We start from the raw sequence: 17,177 nt of genomic DNA on the forward strand, positions 1-17,177 counted from the left end.
GGGTGTGAGGCCCGGGGCCGGGAATGCTGTTCCAAGGCCAGGAGGTCAAAACTTCTTCCCCTGAGCCTGCCATGTTCTGCTTCTCTGCTTTCCATTTTTTCCCCTCATTCTTTTCACAGTTACTCACATCCTCCAGCTAGCCTGTCCAGGAGAAACAGATTATGAACCACCTATGTGATTTAAATTTTCTGGTAGTCACATTAAAAATCATTTATCTCCATTTTTTTTTTCCTTAAGTTTTTGAAATCTGGTGTTAACACTGACGGCACATCTCAGTTCAGACCATCTGTATTTTGTGTGCTCCAAGGCCACGTGTGGCTCGTGGCTACCATACTGGACAGCGTAGCTGTTCTGCATGTGGAACCTTTGTGATGTCTGAACCGAGGAGGAACCACTCTGTGCAAGGTGGAAATATCCAAATATTCATACCTAAGCAGTGGTTTATGTGTATTAAGTGTACAGATGCAAGTACCAAAACATGGCTGCGCCTCAGAATTGACTGGGACACCCATTAAAAATATGACAGCCAGTGCCTAGCCCCAGACCTGCTTCATTAGAATGGGGGGTGGACGGAGAGGGATCTGTATTTTTAATGAGCTCCTTGGGTAATTTTGCAGCATCCAGCCCAGGACTTTCCACAGAGGGACATTTCCAAATGATCAGACAGAGAAGTTTGAAACCCCATCCAGGGGCATCAGGCCAGAGGCCAGAGGCCACAGAGCATTCAGCTCCTTATTCTCTCAAATGGTGGTGTTGTTTTAGTCGTATCTGAAGCCTGATTTGCATGGGTATGTATTCCTAACAGATAGACATTTTGGTCATTTGTCAGAATTAGGTTATCACCCAATTTGTAGACAAAGGCTGTTCCTGTAGCTTTCTTACCTTGCTTTGGGGATTACTTTTTTTTTTTTAATTTTGTATGTAGGGATTTGTAGGCAGGTGCTGCCACCTAGTGATGGAAGATGCTATTGCTACAAGTTGGAATAAGTGTGGGCTTGCCCTCTGCTGGTGAGACGGTGTAGTTACTACACAGGGTTCTGCTGGCGGGGTCCTCTGGAGCGTGGCCACGGCTGACATCATAAAGCGGTGGTTCTCAGATGCTGTTCCTAGATCCGCAGCGAAAGCATCCCCTGGATGCTTGTTAGAAATGCACAGCCTTGGGCCCTATTCCAGATATGATGAATTTTAGAAACTCTGAGGGTGGGGCCAATAATCTGCGGTTTAACAAGCCCCAAAGGTGATGCTAATGCATGCTCAAGTGTGAGAACTAGGGTCGCAGTCTAAAATCATAGTTCTTGATCTTTTAGAGGGAGGGACAGTGGTCCCAGGGGAAAAGGAACAAGTGCACATGCACGCAGACTTTTGAAACCACTTTAGGAGAGTTCATAGGCCACGTGAAATTGTTCCAAATCCTATGGAGGTGGGGATATGAGGGAGGGAATGGGCTAGAGGTCCATCCTTCTCACATATGGTGTCAGGGAAGACAGACTCTGGGTTTTGTGATTAGGAAAAGGTGCCTTTGCTCAAGTAAAATCATGGTTTTTAAATTAGCATATTTTAAACTTTTCAACAATAAAAATGATTTCAACAATATTATAATAAATGTAAAGTTTATATCACTTCTGTATAAATTACACAAATTAAATTATAGATGATCCAATAATAGAATGCCTGAAATTTTCATGAGAACAGTTTAGGAATTCAATATCACCAAATAGTTATTTGTCTTGCTTTCACCAAAATAGCATCTTTTGGCAGTTTCAATGCTTACTTGCTCCAGTATCTCATTTTCTCTAGAGATAATTGCTGTATTTGACAGTCTTCCTCTAATATTATAATCCTCAGATATAACATAAACTTAGGTTGTTTTTTAAAATAAAAATTGAATTTTGAGGGTGCCTGGGTGGCTCAGTCGGTTAAGTGTCCAACTCTCAGGATTGTGGGATTGAGCCCACGTCGGGCTCAGTGCTGGGCATGAGATTCTCTCTCTCCTCCCTCTGACCCTCCCCCTACCTCACCCTCTCAAAAAAAAATTTTTTTTAGAAGCTATATTCCCCATTGCCTATATTCCCCACTGGCCAAGTTAACTATATCATATCTAAAAGTTACAAAAGTATTTGGAAATTCCTGGTGAATTATTGCTGTAAATATACTCTACTGTCAGAAGAGACATGTATTAGAATTTAGAAAGCAATTTCAAGTTTTCAGTTCCTCATACATGGTGACCTATCAACATCACATCTCTTACTCTGTTTATAAGTTAATTTCAATAGCAAATTTGATGTTCTAAAGCAGTGGCACATAATTAAAATCGTTTATCTCTATCTTAATCTTTCCAGTTACATGTCATCCAGAAAACTGGGATGTCTGTGATATTCTTTCAGTATTGTAAACCTTTCTTTCTTTTTTTTTTTTTTAAGATTTATTTATTTATTTTGGAGGGGGGAGGGACAGAGGGAAAGAGAGAGAGAGTCTTAAGTAGACTCCACACTGAGCAGGGAGCCCAACACGGGGCTTGATCCCATGCATCTGAGATCATGACCTGAGCTGAAACCAAGAGTCTGATGCTTAACTGACTGCACCACCCAGGAGCCCCTGTAAACCTTTCTTTTAATAATGCTATTACTGGAGGCTCCTGGGTGGCTCTGTCAGTTAAGTGTCTGCCCTTGGCTCAATTCATGATCTCAGGGTCCTGGGATTGAGCCCTGTGTCGGGCTCCCTGCTCAGCGGGGAGCCTGCTTCTCCCTGTCCCACTGTATGCTCTCTCTCTTGCTTGCTCTCACTCACTCTCTCTCACCCTCTCTGAAGTATAAGTTTTTAAAAAATAGTGAAATTACTGTATCTAATGTAGAAAAAAGAAACTGACTTTAAAATCCAGTTGGGGGTCATGGAAGGCCGGATCATGAGACTTTCAAAGAGCTTCCTCCTTTCTATCTATCTATCTATCTATCTATCTATCTATCTATCCATTTATTTATTTATGGTGGAGAAGTTGGTGTCAAAATCAAGAGATTCTGCGATTTATTTAGCATCAGTAACAGATGATTGATAAACATAATCACTGGTTGTATTCAAAGAGTTTCTTAATTTCTTTGATGCTGCCAAGGTCATTATGCACGTTGAATTGGCTCCTGCATCATTTGGCTTGTGTCATTAATTTTACCTCATCTAACATCTGAAATGATTATCAAGTAAAGCTTCAAGTTGACAATTTTTTCAGAAGTGTACCTTTGGCTTGCATTTAAGGTCTTTATCAATAAAATCATCAATTTTTAAGTGATTATTGCATACTGCTCTTTTAACTCAATCTTTCCATTTGGCCTTTGAAATTGGCCTCAAATTTACATTGTTAAACATGTTTTTTCATGCAACTCTGTATTTCATGTAGCTGTGAAGGTCTTAGACAATATTTTAAAGACTCAAGGGTCAAAAGAGATTTTTTGCTGTATTATTCACTAGTGTACACAGAATAAGAAATATAGAATGTCCTACAAGTATTTTAGATGGTTTTCTGTTGTGATTCATTATGTTTCCTACATATATTTGCAGCATTATATATTCTTGGATTTTCAAATTATGTTTTGTTTAGATGCAGTTTTTTAAATAAGTGGTCTACTGAATCCATGCACTATTTTTTTGTCTGTTAGACAACATTTGAAAGGTCAAATGTGCAAAGAGGGGAATAGTTGCATTTGAGAAATGAGGAGCCTAATGATAATTATTAACTGTTCCACAGGGTTTGTATCGGGACTTGTATCCAATATAACTGAATGTTTTTTAAACATTTCTTCTCTTATTCGAAATGATTTAATTCATCACATCTGTTATTTTTTTCATTCTTCAGCTCTGTTTTGTCCCCTAAATGAAGTGAAGTATTATTCAGAGTTGATGTTTACATTCTGCATAAATGTGCTACCATAATATTACCAATAATTGCTTCATTTCTGCCAAATGAAGACAACGCACATTACCACAGTTACACGTACTGTGGGCGATTCCCTGACTGTTAGATATTGCTTCAAGTGGGGTCATGCCCATTATGTGTTCAACAGAAGCTCACGGATATATTTTCTTATTTTTCTGCATTACCGTTCTGCAACATTGACAGTTATGTATTATCAAGTAAGGTTCCACTTTTAAATACGCAGTCCTACCACAGGTGTGCGTCTGCTTCTCATTGTGCTTACGGAGAATCTTTGCTGCCTTCTGCCAGGCTTTCATGCATCTTCATGCTTCAGTTTTTTCCTTTATCCACAAAGAGTTTGTAATACGGATAAAACAGACTCTTTCGAGGTAGAATAAAAGGACAAGACTCTAGCGATTATTTTCATCACTTGGAGAAATTTGAGTGAAATAATAACTTCCTACCTCTATCGTCCTTAGAAAGGGGAGATTACTTTTCAGAGGTGAATAATCTTCAGTAGGAGTGTCCTGTTGCATAAAACGCAAATGACATGGTCACGGACCCGGATTAAAGAAAGTATATTCAGGAAAATGGTTTCATAGGGGTGTCGGGTCTTCCCGCCTTTCTCATTTTTCTTCAGTATGACTGACACTGAGGCAGAGGCTGCCTGTGCGTGACTTACACCTGCCACACTCCGTTAAATCAAGAGCCTCTGTGGTTCCTTTTCTTCCCCTATGGAATTTCTTATATTTTCTCCAAAACATACTCAAGTATCCATACAATTTTCCTTCTTTTTCTTCCTTGATCGTTTGCATTTTTGTTTTCCAAATCCTAAATCTGAAAACTTTAAAAACATCTAGGGAAAAACAATGTACATAACAGCTTAGTGTTTTATCTTGGTATTTGTAGTATCTGAATATATCTATGTATTAATAAAAGTTAATATTTGTACTGATGAAAGTTCTGTAATGAAAAATTGCCGTGACATAACTTGCAGATCATTATATAATGATTCCTAGAAAATATCTTTGGGACACAGTGAATTATTCATGGAGAATTATTATCCTGTGATTTATCCCACAGTGACAGTACTATACATTTTAGCTGAAAGCTCATTAATACGACTTCAGTAGTAACAAATATCAGGTGACACTAGTGGTAAGATGGAGAGTAAACTTAGCAGGGCTCTACAATTAAAGAGCTTTCAAAAAACACAAAAAATTAACATGCAACCAATCACCTATTATCCTTCAGCTCCTTGTTTGGAAGCACAAGTGCAATAAAGTGCAATGGAAATAATGCAATTTTTTTTAAAAGATTTTATTTGTTTATTTGACAGAGAGAGCCAGCAAGAGAGGGAACACAAGCAGGGGGAGTGGGAGAGGAAGAAGCAGGCTCTCAGCAGAGCAAGGAGCCCGATGCTGGGCTCCATCCCAGGACCCTGGGATCAGGCCCTGAGCCAAAGGCAGACGCTTAATGACTGAACCACCCAGGCGCCCCAAGAAATGATGTGATGTTGAAGCAGCAAGGTCCTTCAGTGATGAAGCCCATAGTGTGTGCGCGGAAGCAGAATATGGGGCGATGCCGGCAGAACAAGAAGCAGGTCAGGCCCCCACTTCCAAGCAAACCATCTTGGGCATCGCCTGGCTTCTCAGGAGTGCCTTGGCTCTGGTGGTCAGGGTTTTTGAGGGAAACTGGCCACATGGTTAACAAAGCTTCCAGAATTGTTCACCTGCCTGCCGAGCCTCTGGGAAAGGTGAGGTCTATGGTACGGGGGAGGGGGGGCAGAGGAGGAGCACGAGGTGTAGATGGGACAGGATACTGATTTCACCCCATTTCCTGACTGTCCGAGGCTCCTCGCTCATGACTGATGGCCACAGGAGCCCGGAGTGGCAGGGCTGATGAAGCCCACGGGGCAAGCCCTTGACCTACACGTGAATGAGGAGACCAGACCTGGATCAGAGGGAAGTATGTTCTGACGATTCCTTGGAGCTTCTCAGAACTAATTTGAGGTTCTAACCATGAGACAAACATTGTGAGGGAATACTTTTTAAAAATCAAAAGAAAAAGGATGCTTCTGAAAAATATCTTTTATTTTTCTCTTCCTGAACAAGCGAAGTCCACATCCAGCTTCTCCTGACTTCCTGGAATCCAGTCCACCATGCTCTGAAGTTCGGTCTCAGGCCTCCTAAGGGTCGTGACTCAGCACAAGCAGTAACTCAGGCCGGAGACTGCAAGCTTCTCCCCCTGCCCCCTACCTGTCTTCAGGTGAGACTCGTCCTGCCCCAGTCAGGTCTTCAGCCCTTTGCCTTGGCCATCAGGGACTTCCGATATTCTGTTCATAGATAATAACTAAGAGCGGGGGGGGGGGTTTCCTACTAAGTCTGATTGAGTGTGCCTACCTGAAATCCTGAAATAACTGAATAAAGCATATACATGTATTGCTGTGACCAAAGAACTTGATCACTCTCCCTTTCTTATTGCCTGTAGCCCTCTGTGTGAGAAAAGGGGAAAGGGAGGGGAAAGTGGGCATACATTCATGCATTGATATGTTTGCAACTTGGACAAGGAAGCCATGTGAGGATTATGGAGAGTATCACCTAAAATAAGGTGTGGGAGGTCATTTATGGATTTCAGTTTGCTGTGAGCGCTGCTTGTACAGAATCAAAGACTTACAGGTACGATTTCTCACTTTCCCTCATCTCAGAAGGCTCAGAATTGCTGCTGTTGTTCCAGCTACAAAACAGATTAGGACCTGAAGCAATGGTGGGGGAAGAGAGGAGGGGCTCATAGTCCATCTGGACAAAGGAGAGGCTTGCCCTCCGGACATCCTCTTTTCCAGGACTCTGATTTTCCCACCATCAAATGAGGTCTTAGCAACATGGTCAAGTTGCTCTTCTGTGGACATTGGAAGAATGGGGAATCAGTTAAGTATTTGAGTTAGGCTAGACTATGCTGTAGTAACCAAAAAATCCTCAGATCTCAGTTACTTAACACAGAAATGATATATCTCTAATTAACCTAAAATCTAGAGGACTCAGACAGCCCTCTTCCATCTTGAAAGCTCGTTTTCTGGGGCACATGTCCTATAAAGTCACCGTGACAGGGGAATTAAGTGAGAGAGAGGATCCCATGGAATAATTCTAAGGGTCTGGCCTGGAACTTCTTTCATCTTCTGTAATGTAATCTCCTGGCCCCAATCTAACTGCAAGAGAGGCTGGGAGACATAGAGGAAAAGTCATATAAGCCCTACTTTTACAAAATTGTGCATTTGGGTTGATAAGTAATTTCTGAGGTTTATCAATTCCAAGTAAGACACTTCCATACAGGTCTCTGCAAGGCCAAGGCCATTGTCAGCTGACAACCCTCCTCTGACCCTAAAAATATGCAGTACATTCAGAGGCTTTTGGGGGTATTGCTGGTGTTCACTCCCCAGTTCCTGCATGAAGACAATCCCATCTAATCTGTGTATTGGAATTTTGTTTTACAGTAGCTGCCAATGATCAGAAGCCTCGAGAGGCCTGAAACAAAGGTTACAAGCCACAGAATCTTGCTTTCTTGGGCTCGCAGACTCGTCAGCAGCCCTTCATGCTGCCAAAGCAATGTGGTAGGAGCATCTGCTGTGTGCTCGGGTACCCAGGACCTAACAGGGTAAACATAAAAACTGGTGGCCAGACAGAGCCCCAAGAATGGCTAGAGTTAAAAAGACTGACAATACCGTGTTAATAAGGATGTGGGGAACTCGAGCCGTTATACATCACTGCTGGGAATGTAAAAAGGTGCAGCCCTTTTTAAAAACAGTCTGGCAGGGGCGCCTGGGTGGCTCAGTCTGTTGGGTAACCAACTCTTGATTTTGGCTCAGGTCATGATCTCAGGGTTGTGAGATCTGAGTCGGCCCCCTCTGGGCAGAGTCCGCTTGGGATTCTCTATAAACAAACAAATGAAATCTTTAAAAACAGTCTGCCAGCACTCATAAAATTAACCAGACGTTTACCATTTACCCCAGCAAATCCACTACTTAGGTATTTACCAAGGAGAAATACAAAGCTATGTTCATAAAAATGTGTACAATATCGTTCACAGCAGTTTTATTCATATAACCTCAAACCTGGAAACAACTCAAATGTCCACCAAGTGGTGAATGGATAAGCAAATCGCGGTGTCCCCATACCATGGACAACTACCCAGTCATAGAAAGGAGTGAGGTATGAAAACACACAACGACGTGGCCGAAATTTCAAAACTTAAAAAGTCTGGTTCCATAGTTCCATTTATACGACATTCTGGAAAAGGAAAGATTAGTAACAGAAAGCCCCTGAAGGGTTCCCCGGGCTGGAGGGGCGGGGAGGGAGGAGGCGGGGAGATGAAGGGCAGAGCTGTACAAGGGAGCGTTTAGTACGTGGGAACTGTTCTACGTCCTGATTGTGAGGGTGATTTAACGACTCTATATAATTGCCAAATTTATCACACTGTACACTTAAAACTGATGAATTTTATTCTGTATAAGTAACACCGTAAACAACAAGAAAAGCAGGTTGGAGGATATGCTGACAGCTTGCAAGAATTCCGACCAAAATCAAACTAACAAACCAAGTCGCCTCCACAGTCGGGGGCGCGAATTCCTACCAGCCCAGCGGCTGGATCCCACGCTGCTCCAGTCCCGGCCTCTGCGGAGGGTGGGCGCGCTCAGCCCCCCGCCACGCGCTCGCCTTTTGCAAAAGCGGCTGGGCGGCTGCGCCCTCCTCTGGCCGAAGCTGCTACTTCCATTCGCGGCAAAGCGTGGGGCTGCCTGCGGCTCTGAAGGCAGCTGCCGCCCGCGTCACTGCGGTTTCCCCAGAGCCGCAGACCCCGGCCGCGCCTACCAGAAAACAGGTGCGCAAGTCAAGCCGCGGGAGAGAGGGCGCTTCTGCCGGATTATTTTCGGCGGGGCGGTGTTTGGGGGAGAGGAGGCCCCCCTCCTCCGGCCTCCCACTTAAGTTCCTTGCTGGGTGCTGCGCCTACACTCAGATGCCAGGTACCGCTGCCCGTTGGCGCGGGTGCATCTCAGAGGTGCTCCCTCCTGGTCCCCTCCGGAGGGTCCGAGCCTGCAAGTAAAGTGAGCGGCAGCCGGAGTCTTCTGCTCAAGCTTTGTCCTCCCCCAACTACCTCCCTCCCCGCACTCGCCACGGTCCCCGTCCCGCAGCCGCTACGCTTCCCCGTGGTCCATTCCTTCCCTGCTCTGAGGCCAGCGGCGGTTTCTTTCACTTCCCTCGCTCAGGAAAGGACGGGACGCTTCTGTCCCGCTCTCCAGGGACGGCTCGCAGATTCCCGTCCCCACCGAGGCAGGCGAGTCAGTTCCGCGGGCCCGGCCCCTTTGGCCTGCTTACTACAGCCCTGCAGGATGAGAAAGGAACCCGCTTACCGCCGTGCCTATTTTCCTGGGGGTTCACCCCACGTCCCACCAGGGCACCATCTGGGAAAAACCTGACGGTGGAGGTGGTTTGAGCTCTCGAGCCCGGAATGCCCTGCTGGGCCCTCGTCGCCGCCAGGGGATGTATTCCGTAGAGACGCTGGGCCAGTGCCCAACCTCAGCAGTCTCTTGCTAATTTTGGTTTCAAAAAGTAATGTTGGGGTGTCTGGGTGGCTCACTTGGTTAAGCTGGGACTCTTGGTTTCCGCTCAGGTCATGATCTCCTGGGTCCTGAGCTGGAGCCCCGCAGCCCCCCCCCCCCGCCCATGCTCAGGGGGGAGTCGGGTTGAAGATTCTCTCCTTCTGCCCCCACCCTATTCAAGTCCAACGCAGTCAGAAACACCTGCTTGTTGGCGAGCCTTTGAACAAGCCCTTTTTTCTCGACCTTGAGAACCACTGGGAGTAGGGGGTGGTGTGGAGGATTTGCTTTATTCCTTATTCCATTGTCTTGGTGTGCCATAATTTATTTAGCTAATTGAAAAAGAAAATATTTTGAATTGTGTTTTAAATAATAGATCGGATATTAACAGCACTCAAAGATTATTTTACTTCCATAAACCAGTGAAAAGAGAAAGCCAAAATAAAGATACATTCTTAACTCCAAAAGAAACTTCACAGTTTTCATACGGGTTTGTTTATTATTACAAGACCCATGAGGTCACACTTAGTGGTTCAGTGTCTCAGGTTGATAAGTAGTTAAATCTGTTATGCAAACATGGCAAGAAAACAAACACGATCCTCTAGAACAAGCACTTATGGTCAGTCTCCAATAACACATACATGGTTTTAAAGTTACAGGTCAGCAGTCCTGATAGATAACTATGAAAACAAACTAAATTTATTAGGAAAGATTGTTGCTCTTTTTAGTAAACTGACAGAAACTCCCCTTCAATGGCGTGAGATACAGGATACACATAGACTTATTTGAATGTTACAGTAATTAGTTGGTAAATATTCTCTAACTTTTCCTTCTTACATTTTCAAGCAACTGATCACAACTAACCAGGGGCCTCACTTATCGAAAGCACTTACATCAACCACATCTTCACTTAAAGTTTTCAAACCATTGAAATTTGTGGGCCATAGTTTCAAATGATAATTTTAACCAAGAGTGAATCAAAGTATTTGGACTATCAATTTTCTACTTCACTCGAACTAAGGGGCACTTGGACGGCTTGCAGTTGTTAGCCTAGCCAGTCCTTGCTTCAGTGACAACTCTCCACACGTGTGAACTATTGTGAAGGCTAGATCCTTCCAGCTGGAACTGTGGAAAGAGTATGTGTATTTTACATTTGATTGAGTATTGCCAAATTATAATTTAAAGAGGCTGTTGCAATTTGCGTGATATATTAAAGTGTCCATTTTCTACATCCTTGCTAACATCTTGTATTTTAAAATGTTTTTTAATTTTTCTTTTAAGATTTTATTTATTTATTTGACAGAGAGCATGAGAGAGAGCACAAGCAGGGGGAGAGGCAGGCAGAGGCAGAGGCAGAGGGAGAAGCAGGCTTCGTCCTGAACAAGGAGCCCTACGTGGGGCTCGATCCCAGGACCCTGGGATCATAACCTGAGCTAAAGGCAGATGCTTGACTGACTGAGCCACCCAGGTGCCCCTAAAAAATGTTTTTAAACTTTAAAAATATTCTGCCCATGTGCAAGACAAGAAAGAATGGTTTCTCATTGTCTTAATTCCATTTATATGATTATGATCCACTTGGATTTCTTCTTCTTTTTAAGCTTCTTTCCTAATTTTCTATCGTATTGTAGGTTTTCCTTACTAACCTGCAAGTGTTCTTTATATGTTAAGTAAATGAATCCTTTGTTATGTGTGTTGCAAGTATCTTTTTGTTACCATTTCACTTAATTCTAATTCACTTAATTCACTTAATTTCAGTAATGCAGAAAGTTTTAACCTTTACATAATGGAATTGATTGATCTTTGTGTTTAGGATTTGGGTTTTAGGCCTTCCTTTGAAAAATTTTTCTTTCCCTGAGATACAGAATGAAAAATGCATATCAAAAATCCAGAAGTACCTAATTTGTGAAAAGACGGTTATTCTCCATGAGCCGTCTGGAATTTGCACCCACCAAATAGAATGAGGGCACAGTAGAAATCACCACCCCTGCATCTGTCGGGTCATTGATCTCAACGCTAATCTTGGCAGTTCCCAGGGACGCAGAGGGGTCAGTTCCAAGGGACCCCATTTGGCCCTTCCAACCACAATGTTCTTTACTTCGTAGGTCAGGGAGACCATGTGAATGTTCTGCCAGTTGCCAAGTTTGTCTATTGCTTCTATGCACCTGGGATGGAGGAGATAACTGCAGTGGGTGTCCGTGTTGGACGTACTGTGAGAGGGACTTGTGCCAGGACACAAGCCATCGTGTGACCTCCACGAGCTCGCATTCTGAGTGGTGGTCTGTGGTGATATTTCAGGTCTCTGGGGATTCATGTCAGGTCAGAGCCATATCTAGTAACTCATAGGAGGTTTGTGTATTTCCTTCTCCAGTCCCAGTTATGAGGGTAAATGGCCACAGTTCACTCTGGGAAAGCTTTGGAAGAAAATTCTAACTACACTCTTTGGCTGCATTATACTCAGTGCTTGGACATTCATTCTGGGGCTCTGGGTCTGTGAGCTGAGAAAGAGGTCATGCATCCTTGCTGTAGGATTATTTGACTTAGGTTTCTGCGAGTAAATCCACATTTGTCCTTATACAACTCAAGCCGCATCTTAGTAGGCTATCTACTGATTTCATTCCTAAGGACACCGTGATCAATTAGTCATTGCCACGAATCCCTGCTGGACTGTTCTGTTCTTGTGTCAATTATGCCCACCTTGTTGATTGAATCAGTGGTCCCACCTGGGCTTCTGCCTACAGAGAACAGCCACCACAGAGCTATTCAAAGAGTTGTGCAATTGTCCCGTCCCCGATCCACTTGTCTGTGTGTGTGGACAGAGTTCCAGGGTCTGGCAGTGGGGTAGGACCGGAGCAAACGGGTGCCAAGCAGGGTGCATGGAGAGGATTCATTCTGGTCTTCCTATCTCTCTGAGCCTTTGCAGGAAGGTTCTGGTGACTCCCTATGACTGCAGGCTACTGGGGAAGGCAGAACAGTTGCTGATCGAATTAAGGTGCTAATTGGCTGACCTTAAGGAGAGGATCCTGGATCATCCAGGTGGTCCCCATATAATCACAGGAGTCTTTAAATGGAGAAAAGGGAAGCAGAAAAGTCAGGGTGAGAAGGCCGGTGGCAGGAGAGGGGTTCGGTGGCTGCTGTTGGCTTTGAAGACAAAGTAAGGAGTCACACCAAGAACTGCCAGGCAGCTGGAAGCAATAAGAAAGCAGATTCTCCCGTAGGGTCCCCAGAAAGGAGCGCAGTGCTGTCAACACCTTGATTTTAGCCTGCGGAGGCCCATTTTCGACTTCTGACCTCCCAAACTTCAGGTAATTCTTTACGTTTGTTTATGTTTTAAGCCCCGAATGTGTGGTAACTTGTCCCAGCAGCAACAGGGATTGACCACAGCTGCCACTGAATCCAAGCTCCAATGTAATGTCACTCCAGGGTTCTAGAGTCAACGTGTTCAAGCCCGAATCGGAGATGATAAATTTAGGCTTATCGAGCCTGAGAGTCAGTGGCGTGCTGGGAAAGGCTTACTAATCAGCAATTGGGGCAGGGGAAAGCCTGGCTTCTAGTGTTGGCTCATCTCTGAATTGTAAATATTCTCACCACTGCTCTCTTCAAGCTATAAACGTCTCCGTTCTGAAGATGAACTTGGGGAGAGATGCGGAGTGGGCCACGAGGTAGTGTTCCCACTATGCGGAGGCGGTAGAGGCAAATAACCTCAAAAGCATTGATAATAGTAAAATGTAGTGGAGAGAAGTAGGAGTGATGAGTTTTGAGTATTAACTTTATTTTTAATAACTTTATTTTTAATACACCTAATTGTAAGTTTTTGCGATTCTAGTTTTAATAAGGTCTGTTTCCCAAGTACCCCAAGCCCTGAAAAATGACCATTTGTCTCCCACCAGCCCATTCTAGTAAAGTTTCCCACAGCCTCCCCCACCCCACCCCAGCTCCTCCTCTGCCGTCTGCCCCCTTAGTACTCACTCTTCCATATGCTCCCTGGACTTCTGTCACACAAATGGGTCAGATCAGAGCAGGCCTAGTGTTGATCTGGGTGAGGCTGGGATCTCATGCTTCTTAGGGTCCTGGAGGCACCCCCGGAGTCAGTGAAAGGTTTTAGGCAGGTGCAGGTAGTTTCTGGAATGGAAGAGGGATGGCCTGTGAGGACAAAGCAGATGTAATTGGAATTGGGTGAATGGGAGTCAGAATTCTCAGCTCCATTTGTGTCTGCCCAGATGTCCCCGTCTCTGAGCCCCACTCCTTGTCCACCAGCGCCTTACTTCTGTGCAGGGGTTCTCAGACGGCGTCCTGCCTCCAAATCACTGGGGAGACTTTATAAAACCGAGGTGCGAGGCCCCATCCCCAGGGTCTGATCCACTAGGCCTTTGGTGAAGCCCGAGGATTGGCATTTCTCCTGAGTACACAGCTGATGCTGTTGCTGCTGGAATGAGAACTACATTTTGAAACCGTCTTAGTTGGAGAGACCTGGAGGGTTTGAGTGTTTGTTGCAGTTTTGCAAACCTGACAACCAGGTGCTGGCTTGGCCCGCAGCCCCATCTGTCTGGGATTACAGGCGATGCAGGACTCCTTCACGGCTGCCTGCGAGGCTGCTGACGGGCCAGTTCTGTGCTCTGCTGGATAGTCGTGGTCTTTCATTTCTTCTGATCCTCTGCTCTCATTCTAGTTCCATTAGAAATTCAGTGGACCCTACAACCTCTATAATTACTAGTTCAGTTACCCTTGGAAGTGTACCAAACCACCCCAAAAGAGAATGGCTTAAGGAGACCATAATTTTATTTTCTCACACTTCTGTGGGTCAGCTGGTACCTTTTCTCTGGTCAAAGCAGCTTGGCTGGTGCCGGATGGTCTAGACTAGGGTCCTCAGCTGGGATGGGGAGATGGCTGGGACCTCTCTTCACGTTGTCTCTCCTTCCAGGAAGCCCGCCTAGGTGTCGCTGAATGGTGGCCTAAGGCTGCCAAGGAGCTGCAAGGGAAGGAGGAGCCATGAACGCAAGATCACCTCAGCTTCTGCTTCTGTCACGTTCGTGAATATCCCAACAGCCAAAGGAGAAGACGGCTAAGGTCAGTATCAGGGTGGACAGATAAACCCTACCTTTTCATAGGACAAACTGCAAATTGTGTTTATTTCTCAGTTTTAGTGACACATAATTGGCATGTAACGTATCAATTCAAGGTGTACAGGGTGATGATTGGATATTATAAAACTTCTTTCTAATGTGTAATTACTGAATCGGAGTCTTGGCGTGCCAGGATGGCACACTCCAGATAGTTTGAGGAGCCTTTACTGAAGGGATTATTTGCCAAGATGTATGCAGAATTAAAGCAAAGTCGTCATGTGCAGTACAACGTCGTGGAGTTAGCCGTTGTGGGGGTCTCTTGCTTCCTAAGCCCAAAGGGACAAGGAGAAGGCAGAATTTTTGGAACCCTGAGAGAGTAGCTGTGCAGGGGTATTTTTCTGATGGTAGCTGAAGCCTTCTATAGATGATAGGGTTAACCCCTGACAACCCGATAGGGAGGGTGCCAGGTGGATGAAAGTCTTGACGCTCTGCTTTCATGCCCTCCGATCATCCGTTGGTGTTTCCCCTTGGCCACTCCTGACTAACAGCAAAAGAGAAGGGAGCCATTGACATTTTCNNNCTACAGGTCAGCCTCCCAAGACCTAGAACAAGGTGGTTGTGAGGGGCACATGAAGAGCCTTCTGTTGCTCAGGGCTGGCCAATCTGTTCATGTCTGGGTCAGCTGAAGGAACAGCCATAGTCCTGTCATAACTGTAGCTATCACCCTTTCCAATTTAATCAGCCATGAATTCATCAAGGGTGCATGTGAGCTCTGAGGAGGTGAGTGGCAACAGGGTTCCATTTTTTTTAGACAAGGCAACTGGGTAAGTACCTGGGCCTCTTTGAGCTTTAAAGTCCTACAGCTGCTAAGTGGGATTAGAGCCCACCTGAGTTCTTTGATTCTATCACACATGCTTCTATCCAGTTGAGGCTACCATGTAAGCAGACTCTTGAATTCTAATTAATGCCTATATCAGTTTGCTAGAACTACTGTAACGGAGTCCCTCAAACCAGATGACAGCACAACCAGAATTTCTCTCTCAGTTCTACAGAGGAGAAGCCTAAGACCAAAGGGGCAGCAGGGTTGGTTTGTCGTCAGAATATGTTCCCTGCCTCCCTCTTGGTTTGTGATGATTTGTTGGCAATTTGGCATTTCTTGCCTTGAAAACACACCCTCCCCACCACACCCCCCCTTCTCCATTTTCATCTCCTTGTGATGGTCTTTTTGTGTGCATGTCTGCCTGTGTGCAAATTTCCCCTTCTTACAAGGACAACAGTCCTATTGGATCAGGGCCCATATGAATGACCTCATTGACCTGATCATCTCCAAAGACCCTATTTCCTGTTAAGGTCACAGTCACGGGTACTGAGGCGTAAGGTTCTGGTTTCTCTCTACCTGGTTGGAATCTGTTCTGAAAGGCAGGTGTCGCTGTTGCCCACTCTGTGATTGTTCTCAACAAAAGCCTGGGGTGGAAAAACCGGGCAATAGAGTCACTGAATGAGAAACTGTATCCCAGGTTACAGGATCCCAGTCTTTGCAACTGCTAGACATTTTCTCATTCACCGAATTCTGTAATCCGTGTGCGGGCTTGTCCGTGGCACAATGTGAAAGCTTCCTGGCTTTTCTCCTGGATCCCGCTCAGCTTCTCCCTTTGCATGTGCTGGTTCAGGGGACAACAGGCTGCAACCAGGTGCTGGGGAAGTTAGAGCTAAGGCCAAGGCAGTTTAGATCTTCCTATGTCCCGTTCCCGCTCGGGGGGCTGCTGGGATTATCATCTGTCATGAGGGTCCTATGCAGCAGGGGGGGCCTCCATGAACCCTAGTTCCCATCTACTCCTTTCATTAGAGCTAAGGGGTTTATTTAAAATTCTCCACTGAGGCTCAGTCAGTTAAGCGTCTGACTCCTGATTTGGGCTCAGGTCATGGTCTCAGGATTGTGAGACCGAGCCCTGTGTAGGGCTCCATGCTGGGTGTGGAGCCTGCTTTAGAGTCCCTCTCTCCCTCTCCCCTGCCACCCCCTCCCTCTCTTAAAAACAAAAATTCTCCACTGGGTTTCTATTTCAAGATTGAATTTAATATTTTGAAAGAAGGCCTTAGTGCCACACAGTAGGAGTGAGGAGGAGAGTGGGGTGGGGTCCTCTTATTCAAACACCCTGATTCCCACTGTCTGAGGCACGGAGTCCATTCAGTGACCAGGGCATTTCGGGGCCTCTCCTTTGCTCTCCCTTGTAGGATAATAGATGGCAGGGAGGTGCATTTATAAAGGTCAGGGCTCAAAAAACACAGCTCTTCCTTTATTTTCTCCCCGTCAAACACAAACACAAAAAATGCGTGGCTCTGCAGGAAACCGCTGGAAGGACTCCTGTTCTGTGGGAAGGATAGGTGGGGCAGGGGAAGATGAGGAAATGCATCTGCTCGGGTGAGCTGCAGGGTCTGGAGGTCACGTGGGGGGGGTGTTGAGGAAGAGGGCCAGGAGGGAGAGGAAGCAGAGGTCAGGGACAGTGTGCAGCCACCTGTTTCAAAGGCGGCCAGAGGGTTCGGCAGCAGCTGTGTCTCTGTGGCCTGTGGGAATGGAGGAGTCTCTTCCTGCATTTCCAATCTCAAGGATGGGTTGGGACAACTGTAG

At 45.4% G+C, this 17,177-nt stretch overlaps 2 long non-coding RNA genes across 3 annotated transcripts in view; both read left to right on the forward strand.

Annotated features, from left to right (window-relative positions):
* LOC103658869 overlaps positions 1-5,266 on the forward strand; it is a 195,488-nt gene extending 190,222 nt beyond the window's left edge. The window contains exon 8 of the long non-coding RNA XR_005838574.1: positions 5,244-5,266. This is a non-coding gene — a long non-coding RNA (uncharacterized LOC103658869). The remainder of the gene's footprint in view (positions 1-5,243) is intronic.
* An 80-nt stretch (positions 5,267-5,346) lies between these two features.
* LOC103658868 overlaps positions 5,347-17,177 on the forward strand; it is a 68,207-nt gene continuing 56,376 nt past the window's right edge. Inside the window, exons 1-6 of one of the 2 annotated variants that reach the window (XR_567313.2) lie at positions 5,347-5,872; positions 6,019-6,172; positions 6,612-6,830; positions 7,395-7,511; positions 7,988-8,109; positions 14,410-14,555. This is a non-coding gene — a long non-coding RNA (uncharacterized LOC103658868). Of the gene's footprint in view, positions 6,173-6,611; positions 6,831-7,394; positions 7,512-7,987; positions 8,110-14,409; positions 14,556-17,177 lie in introns of both variants that reach the window. The other variant, XR_567312.2, reaches the window with a different exon arrangement.

Source organism: Ursus maritimus, unplaced genomic scaffold (assembly GCF_017311325.1).
Source record: "Ursus maritimus isolate PB19 unplaced genomic scaffold, ASM1731132v1 scaffold_3, whole genome shotgun sequence".
In the NCBI taxonomy this organism is placed as follows: Eukaryota; Metazoa; Chordata; class Mammalia; order Carnivora; family Ursidae; genus Ursus; species Ursus maritimus.